Source organism: Macrotis lagotis, chromosome X (genome assembly GCF_037893015.1).
Source record: "Macrotis lagotis isolate mMagLag1 chromosome X, bilby.v1.9.chrom.fasta, whole genome shotgun sequence".
Lineage (NCBI taxonomy): Eukaryota > Metazoa > Chordata > Mammalia > Peramelemorphia > Peramelidae > Macrotis > Macrotis lagotis.
The window spans coordinates 79,598,346-79,614,107 of NC_133666.1; the positions used below are offsets into that span (position 1 = coordinate 79,598,346).

Genomic DNA, 15,762 nt, shown 5'->3' on the forward strand with positions numbered 1-15,762 from the left:
CTCCATCCTCAATCTCCATCTTGGCTACTCATGTGCACCTGAGATCTGCCTGATGTTCAGTGGGTCTCCCTCCAACAACATAGGTGCCTGCCTGCCTGCCCACACCAGGGGGCTGCTGATCCCATCCTCCCCCTCCACCCTCATCATGGGAGGGTACACACCATGAGCTAGTGAGCCTTCCTCACTTTCTTCTGCCATGACAAGGGTACCAGAGAAGCCCTGGGGCCATCTACCTTTCATCCCTCATCCTCAACATGTGACCAAACCATCTGTTCTTCCTATCATCTGCTTCCCTCATGACATCCTTAAAATCCCTCACTGCTTCTGGGCTGCAGTTTGCAACACTGAAAAATGGACTCCCTGAAAAAAAATACCAAACAAATTAATCACTCCATAAGGCAGCAATAAATATTAGGATAAAGCAAAATGACTGAAAAATGCGAGAAAATGAAAGATAAGTGATATTTTTTTAAAATGACCTGGAGAACAAGCCAAGGATTTATTTAGGAACCACTGAACTCTTGAAAACAATGTTTTTTTTTCTTAAAAAAAGCTTAAGTCAATATATTTCAAGAAATCATAAATAAAAACTATCTGGATCTGTTAGAACCAAATAAACAAAATACATATTAAAAGAAGTCATCCTTCATTTTCTGAAGGAAAATGTCTCAAGGACGTAAAAACAAAAATTCAGAGCTCCCCTGCTAGCAAAAATACTCTAAGTACCAAGAAAGACACAACTGAAATAGCCAGGTACTACAGTGTGGATCATACAAGAGATGGAAGCTTCTTCCAAAAATGAAAGGAAATTTAGGATACAATATTCCCAAAGGAAAAATATGTGAGCCAAAGACGAATTACAATCTTTTTAGATTGCATAATCACACAGGCCCTTTAACAGAATACAGGATTCCTGATGAAAATATTTGAGCTTAGTGGGATTTCTAAAATGTAAATACAAGAGTACAGCAAAATCTAGAAAAGTAAATTTTTTGAAGGAATTGATGATCTAGATTCTAACAAAAGGAAAAGATGTAAGGGTTCCTTCAAAGCCTAAATACTGCAAGGAGTGATGAGGAAGTTAAATAAGAAAAACACAGAGGACGCTTGGGGTATGCATTTATTTTCTTCTGAGGGTTTTAAAGAGAGAAAAGAGAACGAAGTAACTATTGTGGAAAAGAAGGAGTCAAACTTGCTTTTTCTCATAACTGATGCTAGGAAGAATAAAGGCAAGGGGCAGCCAGGTGGCACAGTGAAGGAGGAGGAGGAAGAAGTCCTGGGGAAATAAGCAACAGAGGAACACCATTTTAATATGAATCAGATAAAAGATGAACACTGACACGTACAGGTTTGGTATAGAGATATAGCAGACTCTACAGGGTAACAAGGTGGGGGTAGGAAGAAGGGCTTGATATGAAGGATAACACTGGGGAAGAAAAGTGCCACAAGTGAAACAAATTTCTTGATCCTGAAAGGCTGGTTAAAGGGGGGGCAGAGAAAAAACAGAATACTATGTAAGGAGGGCTACCTTAGATTTCCTCTTAGAAAAAAGAGAATAGGGTGGCTAGGTGACACAATGACACAAAGACCCATTGCCTTGCAAAAAAAAAAAACAAACTAAAAAAAGAAAGGAAACTGGGGAACAGCTAAACAAATTGTGGCATATGAATGTGATGGAATACCATTGCACTGTATTATTTTTTTAAGTTTTCTTTTCTGCAAGCAAATGGGGTTAAGTGGCTTGCCCAAGGCCACACAGCTAGGTAATTATTAAGTGTCTGAGACCGGATTTGAACCCAGGAACTCCTGACTCCAGCGCCGGTGCTTTGTCCACTGCACCACCTAGCCGCCCCTATTGCACTGTATTATTTCAGCGAATCTTGGATGAAAGGAACTGGCAGAGAATGAAATGAGGAGGACCAGAGGATCAATTTATAAAAGTACAACAACGCTCAAGAATTTTTTTAAATTCTTAACTTAAATAATAGAAAAATAGCATTTTCATGCAGAAAAAAATACAAAAAGGACGTTATAGGTGAACCATAAATGGACATTACATATGGCTTGCTTTTTATAAAGTATAGAATAAATTCTACACATTACATTCAAAAATGCCTTGCTTACCTCTGCTTCCTTTTGAACACCTATTTTACTCCTCTGTACATATTTAAAGACATTTAAAGGATTCTCCTGTATTTTTGATATTAAGACTTTCACCCCATGATTCCCCCCGCCCCCCCATACACATTGAAAAGAGAGAAAGAAAAAAACAGTATGAATGCAAAAATGAATTCACGCAATGGCCATGCCCCAAAATGTCTCTCTAGCCCTCCCTCTGGGCAGGTATGTAACCTGCTTCAACAAAGGTACTTAACAAACATGGTTATAGCATTGATCAGTTCTTGAGGCTTCCAATATTTTTATTTAAAGAAAATGACAAAAATTTCAATTTGAACGAATTTCTACTTAATACCCAATAGATCACTTTACAAGAAAAAGTACTTTCTTCCACTTCTATTCTCTCTTAGGATGTAACACACAAAATAAGCCCCACCCTTTGGGGAATTAGCTTGAATAAACTATAGGGAAAGAAATGTGTTTGTCTTTTCTAAAGTAGCTGCAAACTGCATTGCATAAAGAGAGAAATCACAATTTTTCATGGAAGACAGAAGATTTCACTGTTTTCCTTTAAAAATTGAATTCAAATGACACTGAACATTCATTTGCTTTGCAATATCAATGAAACAAGACTTAGGGAGAAATATCTCTCATCTCTCACCTTCAAACACACACACACACACACACACACACACAAACAAACACAGACACAGAAACACACACACACAAACACACACAGACACACAATCAGACAACCCAAAATACCTTTTCTAAGAACATTAGATCATTTCGCTGAATTTGTCTATTTCTTTTAGTTAAATACAGACCGGGAACTAAGGAAAGGCAAGACTTGGCTTAATGTTTAAAACTATGTACATATTCATCCATCAAGTTCCCCCTCCCCACAAAGTCTGCTGGATACCCCAAAGCATTCAGACAGGCTTCTCTAGAAACACTAATTAGAAAAGCTTTCCGTGGCTCTTCCAAAACTGGTCAAGAACGAGCCAAATAGGAGGTGGGTGAGAGACAAACTTTCCTCCTGCACCCACTTGGGGGACAAAAAGACCCTTTCCCACTGCAATCAATTTATCAGCTGTCTAGTTTATCACATTTGGGATTTTTAAATAATAATTTTTGAATTTACCAACTAAAAATGTGCCCATTAATTGACCACTTGCCCTCATCTCCCTGGAGATTTGGCTGGTTAGTCCCCATTCACATCGTCCTCCTGCTTCTCTCAGGTAGATGCTTGAAAAATTAGGAACTGATTTTCACAAAGGACACAAACAATTCATCCCACCAGACCATTTGCTCCCTTCAGCATGGGCCTCCTAGTTTTCTTACCTCCTGGGAACTGGAAGTCCCACTTTTCCCCCTTCAAGTTTCCCCCTTTTTGAAGAAAGCTGGCCCCAAGGGCCTCAACTTTCAGGCCAGCCCACCCTGAAAGAAGGGGCTCCACACAGCGCCCCCCTCTACCCGTTGCCATTTCACTATCAAGACAACTAAGACAAGGATGGGGACAGAAGCATACTCTTTGCTTCTTTCTCCCAAAGATTCCTGCAGATGGGCCCATCCCATTCCGGTGGAATCCCAGTTGCTCTTTGTGATGAATCAGATCCTAACTCCTAAATATTTTTTCCCCAATCTCATTGCCTCCCCAAACAAAATTCTACAACATTAACATTGAAGTCATTAAACAATAAAATTTAACATTTCTCCCTGTCTACCCAGCACCCCAATGCTTTTTCCCTTTCAGTTTCTTAGTCAGATTCTACACATTCTGGTTAGAGTCCATAATTTTTTTTTCAAATGGTTAAGTCGGGTCCAGGAGGCGGGCTGGGAAATTTCGGATTCTAGTGAAGAGACTGAGGGCACATGCAGATTTCTTTTCTGAATGAGTTTTACGAAAAATGTTCCAAAACCTCAGGTTTTTATCTCCAGACCCTGTAACTATGGTCTGGCCATCAGGAGACAATGCCATATACAGAACTCGACAGCTGTGACCTGACCTGGGAGTTTGGCTACCTGGTTCATGGAAGGGTACTTCCAGATGATGATGTGGTTTTCTGAGTAGCCATGAGTACTGACCATCTCATTGTCTTGCTTGGACCAGGCCAGATTGCACAATTGGGAACCCGTATCTATGCACTGGAGGGGATGCACCCTCAGGATATTCCAGAATTGGATGCAGCAGTCGACTGAACCAGCTCCCGATGCCAATAGGCCATGCTGGTGGGGAGACCACACGAGGGCTTTCACAGCTGCCCTATGATTGGTGTACTGCTGGAATGGCTTTAAACTAGGAGAGTTCCAGATTTGGAGCCTGTTGTCATTTCCACCAGAGGCCAACAGTTGGTGAACTGGGGACCACCTCAGTCCACATACCTCCTGCTTGTTGCCATTCAGCTTGAGTTGAGAGTGCGGGGAATATGCCCGCATGTCTCTCTGGATGATGTTTCGGTCTCTGCTCCCTGAAGAAATCTGGTCCCCATTCCAGGCCAATGAACTGACCCTGTCTGTGTGGCCCTGTAGTGTAGTCACATTCTTTTGAGTTGTCACGTTCCAGATCTGTACAAAGCCACCAACAAGAAGCCTCTTTCATACCAGTCCACTGAGGTCACAAAATCATCTTCCATAAAGAGGTCACACAGTTTAAATATCTGGCTTGTAGTAGCATTCCACAGGTAAACACAGGTGCCCAGGCCCACTGGGGCAACATTGAGCCCAGACCAATCCAGCAGGTTCAGGTCGTAGTCATCACAGAGGTCAGGGGCCTGGAGGATGTTGAATGGCTACTTGGAGATGTTCCTGGTGAACTGTCGTATGGATGTTAGTAAGGTTTGACTTTCACTGGTGAGAGGTGAGAAAGCACAGGGTAAGACTTCACTGTCAGTGTTGAAGCTACTTTGGGACACGTCATATGAGTAGGTGAAATGATTCTTTTTATTCTACTCAAGATACAGCTCTTGGTCTTCTGTTTTGGGATCCTGGAGTTTCTTGATCCCTGCTCCCAGCAGCTCATTCTTCAACAGGGCAGAATAGATGAGTTCACATTTTTTGCTACCCAAGTTAGGATCATTGGTTTGGGGTGTCAGACTGGGGACGTCTCTCAGAGTCATACTTGCTACAGAAGTGCAGGCCCCAGGTGGCTCCAGCCCTAGAGGGAATGAAGCGGTCTCCAGATGTGTTGGAACGAGATGTGGAAAAAATGGGCAGTGACAGACTCAAGCTCCTCTTGGCCCCAAGATAGTACTAATTCTCCTGGGACCAGATGAACACACAGTCTCTGATAAACTCAGCTCAGGTCCAAAGTGACCCCTGCTATTGGGGAAGGTCAGACAGAGAAAAGCACACTAGTGGCCTTTAGAGAGTCTTGTGGGACAGTCTTCCTTTGGATATGGGTATGTGGAGATGAGATGCCTCTTGGTGGCTCAAAACTAGAAAGGAAGGTCAAGGTTAGTCTGGGAAGAAAAGAATTTAGGTTAACGGTAGACACCAGGAGGCAAGGAACAAAAGATACATACCAGAGTCAACATGAATGAGGGTGTCTCAACAAGACAGGAGATCTCAGACTTTTGGCCAAAGTCAATCTGATAGAAGAATTTTCAAGGGAATTCAGACCTGAGGAGAAAGAGTCAGATCAGTCTAGGAGAGGGCTGTGGTCGCAGGTGACCCATAGGGTGATTTTATGTGGCCCAGTTGTAGGTTTACTAAACGCTTTAGTAAATGTAGACGGGCTACCACAGAGTTCTCCCTAAAATGGCAAATCAAATTATTTTGTCTATTGTTTTAATAAAAATTTTAAAAGTAAGCTTGCACATCCCTTGTCTAGGAGAAATAATGCCTGGGGATGACTTGGGGATGGTCATGGTCAGACTCTGATTGGAGATGTCTTTAAGCATCTTGGGATATGGGAAAGGCCAGAGCAGAACAACCTCAGAATGGGAACACTAGGACACATGGACAAGCTCAGTCTAGGAGAAGACTATTCTTTGGAACATGGTGCTTAAGCAAGTGTTTGGGTTCAGTGTAAGAGAAGATGCCTCTCCGAGGTCTGTCCTCTGTCCCTGGAACAGGACACTGGGGCTCTGACCACATTCAGATCCTGATCGCAGTCTAGGAACCCCATAGAACAGCAGGGTCCCCCTCCACCTCAGCCCCATGGCAGAGGGGTGCTCTTGTGGTCATTCACAGACCAGGAGGGAAGACGGAGATTACTCATGGAGATGCTTGTGGGGGAGTGTCCCAATAACACTCAAAAGCTCAGGAAGCACCCCAGAACCAAGCACAAGCTGGAGAAATGAGAAAACAGAAAAAAAGGAGGAACATTATTGAGAAATACATTGTCGATGATACCAAGAAGGATCAAAATACTTAATCTGAAGATAAGGAAGCACAACCTCTTGCATCTAAAGACTCCAAGAAAAAAACAGAAATTGGGCTCAGGCTATGACAGAGCTCAAAAAAGACTTAGAAAATCAAGTGAGGGAGACAGAAGAAAAATTGGGAAAAGAAATGAGAGAGATGCAATAATAAGTCAGCAGCTTCGGCAAGGAGATTGAAAAAACTGCTGATGAGAATAACATATTAAAAACCAGCATAGGTCACATGGATAAAACAGTTCAAAAAAGTAATTGAAGGTAAGAATGCTTTAAAACTCAGATCTGCCCAGATAGAAAAAGAGATAAGAAAGCTAGCTGAGGAAAACAAATCCTTCAGATGCAAAATGGAACTGAGGGAGGCTGCTAATTTTTTTTTTTTTTAGTTTTTGCAAAGCATATGGGGTTAAGTGGTTTGCCCAAGGCCACACAGCTAGGTAATTATTTAGTGTCTGAGACCGGATTTGAACCCAGGTACTCCTGACTCCAGGGCCGGTGCTTTATCAACTGCGCACCTAGCCGCCCAAGCTGCTAATTTTATGAGAAAGCAAGACACAATACTTCAAAACCAGAAGAATGAAAAGTTACAAATTGAAAAAACTGACTGATCTGGAAAACAGATTCAGAAAAGAAGATTTAAACATCCATGTAATACCTGAAAGTCATGAGCAGGAAAAGAACCTTGATATCATTTTTAAAGAATTGCTACAGGAAAATTACACAGTTATCCTAGAAGCAGAGGGCAAAATAGAAATGAAGAGAATCCACCTATCTCCCCCGGAAAGAGATCCAAAAAAACCCAACCCCCCCAGGAAAATTATAGCCAAGTTCCAGAACTTCCAAGTCAAAGAGAAAATATTACAAGCAGCTAGAAGGACACAGTTCAAATATCGTGGAGCTGCAGTCAGGATCACACAGGACTTAACAGCAACCACATTCAAAGCTCACAGGGCTTGGAATATTATATTCCTGAAGGCAAAACAGCACAGAAAGCAACCAAGAATCAACTACCAAGCAAAACTTAACATCCTCTTCCAGGGAAAAAGATGGACTTTCTTTTTTTTTTTAATTTTTTTATACTCATTTTGTACAAATTTTTTTTACATTAACAAAATTATCTTGTTTAAGAGTAAATGAAATACCCCCCCCAAATATAGACTTGCTTGAGCGATAAAGTAAACGGAAGAGAAAATAAATAAAATTAAAAAATAATAATAACAATTGTGAGTATGGCTAGGTGGTGCAATGGATGAAGCACGAGCCCTGGAGCCATGAGCACCCAAGCCCACATTCAGCCCTGTAGACCCAAAAATCACCCAGCCGTGTGACATGCGAGATACCCGTTCCCCACTGCACCCATTCCCCACTGCCCTGCAAAAACCAAAAGGAAGAAATAAAAGGCCCAAAATAAAATAGAACAGTAATAATAGTAGGGGTGGCTGGGTGGCAGACAGAGCACTGGCCCTTGAGCCAGGAACACGTGGGTCCAAATCCGGCCTCAGACAACCAACAATCACCCTGCTATGCGTCTCCAGGCAGGCCACCCAGCCCCATTTGTCCTGCACCCTGCCCCAAATAATAAATAATAAAAATGTGCTTCAATCTTTGGTCCAACATCAACAACTCTTTCATGGGTGGATCACATTCTTTATGGTAAGTCCATTGCAAAAGTTACTTCCATATTTTTCCAATATTGCCATTGCTGATCGCAACTCCCTCCTTTCTTATTTCTGCACTACCATGCACTATATCTTCTCTCTCCTTTCACTCTGACTCTGCTGTAGGGTAGCTGAGTGGGGCAGCAGACAGAATCCTGGTCCTGGGCCCAAGAGGCCCTGAGCCCCTATACCACCCCTTAGGTCTAGCATCCACCTAGCCCTATGGTCCTGGACTGGCCTTCCAATCCCAGACCCTTGCAAGAAGTAAAAAAGAAAATGTGTTATATCTGACCACTCTCACCCCATGGTCCATCCTCTCCATCACTCACATCCCCCCTTTCCCCGTCCTCCCCCTCCTTCTTACTCCAGATGTCTATACCCCATTGATTATATATACTGTTTCCTCTCCTAGCCACCTCTGACGAGAGCAAGGTTTCCCTCATTCCCCCTTGCCTCCCCCTTCCATATCATTGCAATAGCTCACTGTAATGAAGAAAATCTTATTATATGAAATATCTTGGCCTATTCCCCCTCTCTTTTTTCTTTCTCCCATTACATTTCCCCCTTTTTCTACTGACTCCATTTTTACACCATATTTTATCTTTGAATTCAGCTTTCTCCTGTGCTTCATCTATAGAAGCTCCTTCTACCTGCTCTATTTACTGAGAAGGTTCATATATAAGTATTATCAGTGTCATTTTTCTATGCTGGAATACATGCAGTTCATCATCATTAAGTCCCTCATATTTTCCCCTTCTCCTCCACTCTCTATGCTTCACCTGAGTCCTGTATGTGAATATCAAACCTTCTGTTCAGCTCTGGTCATTCCAAAAGGAACATTTGAAATTCCCCTGGTTCATTGAAAGTCCATCTTTTTCCCTGGAAGAGGACATTCGGCCTTGCTGGGTAGTTGATTCTTGGCGGCATTCTAAGCTCTTTTGCCTCCTGAGATATTATATTCCAAACCCTATGAGCTTCCAATGTTGTTGCTGCTAAGTCCTGTGTGATCCTGACTGCAGGCCCACGATATGTGAACTGTGTCATTCTGGCTGCTTGTAATATTTTCTCTTTGACTTGGAAGTTCTGGAACTTGGCTATAATATTCCTGGGGTGCTGGGTTTTTATTTGGATCTCTTTCCAGGGGAGATCAGTGGATTCTCTCCATTTCTATTTTGCCCTCTGCTTCTAGGATAACTGTGTATTTTTCCTGTAGGAATTCTTTGAAAATGATTTCAAGGTTCTTTTTCTGATAATGACTTTCAGGTATTCAAATAATTTTTAAATTATCTTTCCTAAGTCTGTTTTCCATATCAGTTGTTTTTTCAATGAGATATTTAATATTTTATTCTAATTTTTCATTTTTTTATTTTAAAGTATTGATTCCTGATTTCTGGTAAATTCATCAATCTCCCTGAATTCTATTCTTTGTCTGAAGGATTTGTTCTCCTCAGAGAGTTTTCTTATCTCTTTTTCCATCTGGCCAGTTTTTCTTTTTAAAGCATTCTTCTCATCAATAACTTTTTTGAACTGTTTTATCCATTTGACATAAGATGGTTTTTAGTATGCTATTTTCTTAAGCATTTTTTTTTTGGATTTCCTTGACTAAGCTGCTGACTTCATTTTCATGTTTTTCCTGCATCTCTCTCATTTCTTTTCCCAATTTTTGTTCTAACTCCCTCATTTGATTTTCAAAGTCTTTTTGAGCTCAGTCATAGCCTGAGTCCAATTTCTGTTTTTCCTGGAGTCTTTAGATGCAGGAGCTTGTGCTTCCGCATCTTCAGACTGAGTGTTTTGAACCTCCTTGGGCTCATTTGCAAAATATTACTCAATGGTGTTCCTCTTGCTTCTCTGCTTGCTCATTTTCCCAGCCTGAACCTGGTGCTGGGGTGCTTTCTGAGCTTTTAGGACACTACCACATGGGTCTCAGTGTGTGAGGCTTGTCCTCCCTCCTGGTCTATGAATGACCATATGCCTGCCTCTGCCATAGGGCTGAGGTGGAGTGGGCCCTGCTGTTCTATGGGGGGGGCCTAGACTGAGATCAGGATCTGAATGTGGTCAGAGCCCCAGAGTCCTGTTCTGGGTTAGAGGATAGACTTCTGCAGTGTCTGTCTTCACTATCCTCCCTCAGATCAATGGGCTCATGCCCTGGAGTCTTCAATTTACTGGCTCTGCCTGCTTCTGTTTCCAGATCTGCTCGCTGTGTGCCCTGAGGGCTAGGCTCGATGTGCTCACTCTGGCGGAGGTCGGAGGTCCCTGCTGTTCCCCAACTTTGTGCCTGGTGCTCCCCCGGGGCATAGCTCAGGAGACTTGCCCACTGCTGTGAGCCATGGCTCCCAACGCCTGGGGCTACCACCAGGAGGCTGAAGATCTTTTGTTCTGGCGGGCCGCCCCTCCCACCCCGGGGGGCACAGCCTTTCTGCTCTTTTCCAGGTTACCATGAGTAGGAGAACTGCCTCCCTGGCACCCTCTGTGGGTTCTGTTTCTCAAAAGTTAAGTTAGAGTCCTTAGCTTATGAGTTTTATCAGAGAGCACCTAAGACTCGATCCTTTCTTGTCGCCATCTTGGCTCTGCCCCCCAAAAGATGGAATTTCAATGAACAAAGGGAATTTCAAATGTTCATTGTGGAAATGGCCAGAGCTGAATAGAAAGTCTGATCTTCAAATACAAGGCTCAGATGAAGTATAGAGAGTTGAGGAGAAAGGTAAAATATGAGGGACTTAATGATGATGAACTACATGCATTCCTACATAGACAAGTGACACTGACAATACTCATATGAACCTTCTCATTTAATCGAGAAGGTAGAAGGAGCTTTTATAGATGAAGCACAGGAGAGAGCTGAATTTGAAGATATAATACTGTGTAAATTTGGAGTTAATGACTAAAAGGGAAATGTCATGGGAAAAAGAAAAAGGAGAGGAGGAAAGATATTTCCTACAATAAGATTTTTTTTATTTCAATGAGCTATTGCAATGATATGGAAGTGGGCAAGGCAAGGGGGAATGAGGAATCCTTCACTCTCATCAGAGGTTGCTAGGAGAGGAGACAACATACATACTCAGTGGGGTATAGACACCTAGCGTAAGAAGGACACAAAGGTGGCAGGGGTAAGGGGGGGATGTGAGAGATGGAGGAGAGGATGGACTATGCTGAGAGAGTGGTCAGATATAACACATTTTCTTTTTCATTTCTTACGAGGGGCTGGGTTTGGATGGCCTGTCCGGGACCATAGGGCCGGGTGGATACAGGGTCTAAGGGATGATATGTGGGCTCAGGGCCTCTTGGCCCAAGGGCCAGGGATCTGTCTGTTGCTCCACACAGCTACCCTACAGCACATTTAAGAAGAGGGACAGAGCGACAGGAGAGGGAAAATATGGTATATGGTAGTGGTAAAGGTACTAATGGAGGGAGTTGCAATCAGCATTGGCAATGGTAGAAAATTATGAAAGTAGCTTTTGTGATAGGTTTATCATAAAGAATGTGATCCACCCGGGACAGAGCTGAAGGTGTTGGAACACAGATTCAAGCACATTTATCATCATCATCATTATCATCATCATCATCATCATCATCACCATCATCATCATTGTCATCATCATCATGGGGGGTGTTGCAGGGCAAATGGGAATATGTGGCTTGACTGGGGCTGCACAGCTGGGTGATTATTGGGTGTTAGGTCTTGGATATACGCTAAGGTGCTCCTGGCTCTAGGGCTGGTGTTCTGTCCACTGCGCCACTTGGCTGTACCTATTATTATTTTTTAATTTTTTTCTCTTTACTTTATTCCTCATGCGGGTCTATGTGGGGAGGGATGGGGTATTATGCTTACTCTTGAGCAAGATTATTTTAGTAATGTATAAGAAAACATGATTTGTACAAAAATAAGTATAAATAAATAAATAAAATTTTTAAAAAAGAGGAGATGCCTCTTAGGATGTTAAACTGGGAAAAGGTCAGTCTCTGGGACAGTCAGAGATCAGGCTGAATAAAGAATACGAAAGATTTATTATGGGTGTTCTATGGGCAGGTACTGGGCAAAGTGCTTGGGATGTATGACCTCATGGTGGGAAGAAAATGTCACTGAGGAGCTTAGGCCTGGGAAGGATGGTGTAGGTCAGTAAGGGAGGAAAGGCCTCCCAGGTACTGATATCCTGAAGAATAGCAGGCAAAGAAGGATACTCACAGGTGGCAGATCAAATGAGGCTTCCTCAGGGAGAGAGCTGCAGACAAGGTGGTGCTGGAGGTCCTCAGATCTTGAGCTGGCCAAGGTCAGTCTGCCTGGAGTCTCCTTTGTCACCTCACCCCTGGGGACAATGAACAACATCGGTCTCAGAGAGAAATATGGAACTATGTCCAAAGGGTGAAAAAACTGACCATACCCTTTGATCCAGGAATACCCAATATTGGGTCTATACCTTGAAGAGATGATGAAGAAGGGTAAAAACAATATTTGTGCAAAAACACTTATAGGAGCCCTGATTCTGGTGGCAAAGAATTGGAAATCAAGCAAATGTCCTTCAATTGGGGAAAGGCTTAATAAACTGTGGTATATATACGGAATGGAACACTATTGTTCTATTACAAACTAAGAGGGATGGGAATTCAGGGAAGCCTGCAGGGCTTTGCATGAACTGATGATGAGCGAGACGAGCAGAATCAGAAAACACTGTCCACCCTAAAAGCAAGCAGCATGGGGGTGATGATCTACCTTGATGGATTCGTTCATTTCATCAGTGCATAATCGGGGACTATCTGGGGCTCTCTGCAATGGAGAATGCCCTCTGTATCCAGAGAAACAACTGTGGAGTTTGAACAAACAGTAAGAACTTTTACTTTTAGTTAGCAAAAAAAACCTGATTTTTTTTTAGGTGTTTTTTTTTTGGAAGGCAATTGGGGTTAAGTGGCTTGCCCAAGTCTGCACAGCTAGGTATTAATTAAGAGTCTGACACTGGATTTGAACCCAGGTACTCCTGACTCCAAGGCTGGTGCTTTATCCACTATGCTACCTAGCTGGCCCAGGCCTGATATCTTATTGTCTGATCTTGTTACCTCTTATACTTTATGCTTCCTTCTTAAGGATGTGATTTTTCTTTCATCACAGTTAATTTGGATCAATGTATACCATGGAAACAATATTAAGACTGACACATTGCCTTCTGCGGCAGATGGGGGGGGGGAGTAAGATTAGGCGAAAAACTGTGAAACTAAAAATAAATGAAATATTTTTTTAAAAAAATGAATTATCAAGACTAGATATTCTACCTGAATTGGGGAAGGGAATAATCATTTATTATGAGTTTATAGTGTGTCTGACCTAAACTAAGCTCTTCGCATACATCTGACTCTGGAGCACATGGTTCTCAGGCATCCTGGCCTGTAGAAAGTGACCACCCTTAGTCTCTGATAGGAGATCCTTTTTAGGGATTTGGGTCTCAGGGAAAAGTTCAGTCAATATCCAGGGGCTCATGACCCGTCAAGAGAGGTCAAAGTCAACCTGGGGGCAGGGGATCCATCGAGGTGTTGGCCTAACAAGGCTGAGAAGGAAAAGAGAGAACATTACTCAGCAGAGGCAGATGAAATGAGGCTTCCTCGGGGAGAGAAGGCGGTGCTGGGCGTCCTCAGGCTGGACAGGTTGGCCCCCAGTCCGCCAGAGGACAGAGACCCAGACCAGTGTGATGCTGGGGTCTCGGGTCTGGGCTGGATGGGCCAGGTCAGTCTCAGAGCGGAGCCCCCGGGGACAGCTTGCAGCAGGGGAAGCGCCCGTGTTCGGGGCCTCCGTGCTCTGGGCCGGGGCTAGACAGCTGCCCAATCTCATCTCCTGGGGGGGCGCTGCCTCTTGGAAGTTCGGGGCGCGGGTGACTGTCCAGGTCACGCTGAAGGCCAGTTTCCGGAAGGGGAAGCGGCTCTGGGGGTCCGGTCTGGAGACACAGGCCCAGGTCAGGCTTTGGCTGTCGACCGGCTCTCAGCCTTCGGAGCGGTCCGAAGGGCCCCGCATGGAGGTCCAGGTGGGGGCAGGGCTCCCCAAAAGGCCAGTGGGAGGACGAGGGCCTTCCTTGGAGGGCGGCCCTCGGGGGGATCGGGGCGAGGGCTGGGGCGGTACTCACGGAACGGGGCTCAGCGGGCGCAGGGTCCGGCGGAAGTCGGGCCAGAGAGGCCCGGCGGCCACGAGCAGCTGGAGGCGGGAGAACACCCGGGCCACCCCCCGCTCACCGGGGGTGCCCGCGGGGCTCCGCCCCCACCCCCCGAGACCAACTCTGCAGGTCCACTTATCGCTTACCCACCCACGAGGGTGGTCGACTGTGAGGAGGCCGACCGTTGGGCAGTGGGCATCCAGCCGAGATCTAGGCGCGTGGTAGGGTGGGGCAGGCACGGGGACGGAGTGGCGGTGCAGGGGCCGGCGGCGCGTAACCGTCCTCCTCCGCGCCAGAGGGTGCTTCCGGGCATGGCACTCAGGGGGCGGGGCCTCCTCTGACCCCGCCCCCGTCCCCACAGCGCCCCCAGAGTCCAAGAGAGCAATGGCGCCAGAGATGACAGAGAGGCCCGGCCAAAGGCAGGATGGGAGTCCGGCCCGGGAGCGGCGGAGCCGCAGGGACACAGGGGCGGGGCGGGGGCCGCAGAACCATGGCCGCCTGGCTAAACCGTCATGGAATGATGTCCAAGGAATGATGGTGGCCAAGCCTGGCCCTGGGCCAAGCAAGCACGTTGCTGCTCAGGCTAAAATCGGGCTAGACGGCTCCCCACCAGGCTGATGGAGGAGCACTCAGAAGAGTCTTCCTCTGGCTTCTCAGCTCAGGGAGCTTCCAGGCTGCGGAGTTTTAGCGTGCCATGGCCTAGGTTTGTAGACAGAAGGGGCTAATGGACACCCAAAGATTTCAGAGGGACAGAAGACAGGACACACTCTTCCCCAGCAGCAGATCTAGACCCTCTCATCTAGCTGGAGGGCTCCGCATCCTGCAATGAGCCTGCTTTGGACCATTTGGGGCAGGGCTGATGGCTCAGCTCCGTTCAGGGCTCTGGAGGCTCAGGCCTGGATTGGGCCTTTGGGGCGGGCCCTGAAGGAGGCCTGGGGCCTAGGGCCATGCAAGTCAGGACAAAAGATGACTTTGGGGGCTCAATAAACACTGGGTTGATGACTCAGTTTGATCCTACCTCTGTTCCATCGACCTGTTTTCCTATTTAACTGCAGCCAAGTGGTTTGAATCATTACTGCCTTGTAATCTAATGTGAGGACTGAAAATACCCCGCTCTCCAAATTTCTGTCCCTTTTTTTCGTTATTTCCCTGGATATTCCAGACATTTGGGGCTTCCAAATGAATGGTGTAAATCTCTCTATTTCTGTAAACGATCTCTTTGGTAGCTTGATAGATATAATGAAAATGGACATCTTTAGTCATCTTGTCACTTCAATTATCACTGGTATGACCAGCTACAGATACTGCAGATAATTGGAAAAGGGCAGCCTCTACTCCCAAGAGGCAATGAAAGCCTGGATCTTGGGAGTGGCCAGATGGAGGTGATAGCTCCTTGAATATCAGTTCCTTCCTCCCCCACTGGTTGGCAAGGTACAACAGACTTCCCTACCATGACCTGAGAAGGGATAAGAAACA

The 15,762-nt window shown here is 44.9% G+C and overlaps 1 pseudogene; it reads right to left on the reverse strand.

Annotated features, from left to right (window-relative positions):
• Positions 1 to 2,780: 2,780 nt before the first annotated feature.
• On the reverse strand, positions 2,781 to 14,566 carry LOC141500801 (fizzy-related protein homolog pseudogene; annotated as a pseudogene).
• Between the last annotated feature and the right edge of the window lie 1,196 nt (positions 14,567 to 15,762).